Source organism: Podarcis tiliguerta (assembly GCF_965153285.1).
Source record: "Podarcis tiliguerta genome assembly, chromosome: 8".
Taxonomy (NCBI): Eukaryota; Metazoa; Chordata; class Lepidosauria; order Squamata; family Lacertidae; genus Podarcis; species Podarcis tiliguerta.
The window spans coordinates 49,597,401-49,599,363 of record NC_139541.1 but is presented as its reverse complement, the minus strand read 5'-3'; positions in this window follow the sequence as shown (position 1 = coordinate 49,599,363).

Sequence of the window (1,963 nt, the reverse complement as noted above, 5' to 3'; positions counted from 1 at the left end):
TATTTAACAAACTTCTTTTTTGAACACTTTGCACATCTTCTCTCCCCACCACTCTCAAGTATCAGTGAATCCATACAGATAGTTTGTCAAACTACAATCTCTCTTACCCTGGAGGGAGGGTCTGTATCATCCAACCAGAGGTAATGTTATTACACAACAGTTGCCGATGTGTGGTAAATCACCTATGGGTTCATTATTTGGACACTTGATCTGAAAGCTCTTCCTCAAGTTGCTTTGAAAGCGAAGTACATTTTCTGGATATATTTGAAGACATCAAAGTAGAAAAGTCGTTCTCTGCTTACTCCCTTCCATCAACGCCACTTCAGTTACCCACATGGTGGCAGTCTTTATATTTGGATTCTCCATCTGACTGACCCACTTCAGTTATCGGAAGGGTGAAAATGAGAGTGAAACATAAAGGGACTGGGAATTTTACTCAACTTTAGATCAATTCTTTTGGATGAAGCAAAGTGAGGCTTTTGTATTGTGCTCTTTTGCTTCATAATATTTTTTACTTTCTGGCTGCACTTTCAGGAGGGACATGAGTATCCTCATTTTGTCATTTATGCCCCAGTGTATGCTGGAAGCTCAAACTCAAGTCTGGTTTGTAACCTATTCACACAACCAACTTAGGTGTAAGCTGTTCGGTTTCCGTCACCAGCTGTGAGGTGGTTGCACGGGGATATCTTGGAAGAAGACCTTTCCTAGGACTAGATCTGCATTTCTGGCTTAAATTATTGAAATGAGTGGGAAGTTGTGTGTGGATTCTGAAATGAGAAGGGGAGTGGGGGAAAACAAAGCATAAGTCTTGTGTTGCATTCTGTGCAACTGCCTTGTTCCTTCTCTGCTCCCTGAAAAACAAGGCCTAGCCATGAAGAGAGAGTAGCCAAGCAATGCTGAGGATTCCCCTGAGAAGAGCTGGAAGGCGATTCTACTGCTTGCCTGTTGCAGCTGTCATCCAACCGGAGCCTCCCATAAAAAAATCTGGTTCATGAGCTGCTGTGAAAACCAACGCTTAAAAAACTCTGAATTCAGTGACACTTAGTAATAATCCTTCTGTTTTTATGTAGATTTGATATCTAGATTTATAGTTCCTTATTTCTTTGATAGTGTTTATATGGTTTTGTCATGGCCTTTGTCTAGTACAATAAAGCTTATCTACATCTAGTAATAATCCAAAGGCTCAAGCAGCAACACACAAAACCAGCTCGGGCCTATGGACACTTCGTTCTTTGCAAAGACACAGTAAAGTGTTTCACGAGTCAGAGGAAGTGAATCATCCCAGGGACAAGGGTGAATGTTCACAGAGTCTTAGGGTTCTATATGGATAGATTTGAGAGTAAGAGCAAAAGTTCTTACTGCGTTTCTGTTAGGGAACGGAAATGCCTGCACCTGCCATTTTCAGAGGACTGAATGGTTCCATTGTCACCCACCTGAATCACACTTGAAAGCTGCAGCATTAAGAGAAGACTTCCAAGTCTGAGTAAGACTAGCTAATTAATTCCCAAAAGAGAGTTTTCATACCACCTCAAAGACTTTTCAAAGTGGCCCCTACCTTCGGCTGCTATACAAGTGAAGATGAATCAAGGAATGTAGATGCATGTGTAAATACATCCACACACATCTTCAGCCTTTTTCGGCCCAGGACTCGCTTTTTTACTGTATCCTGTGACACTGTCAATCTTTGGCCCCATATGTATGCATGTTCAAACTGCGTCATTAGCTGTAAAGGAGAAAGAATTCTTGCAGAAGAGGGAAGGAGGTGTGGCATCTGCAACTATATTGGTATTAAAGGTTAAATAGTTTTGCCTTCCTTTGCATTTGGTCTCTCCAAGTCTTTCTGTTTTCCCTTTTCCTCTCCACTTAAAACCAAAAGGGTGCTGAGGTCACTGCTGTGGGACCCAGTAGCTAAAGCCCATTGCCTTTGAAAGTCTATCACCCTTGGGGGATTCCTGTCCCTTTG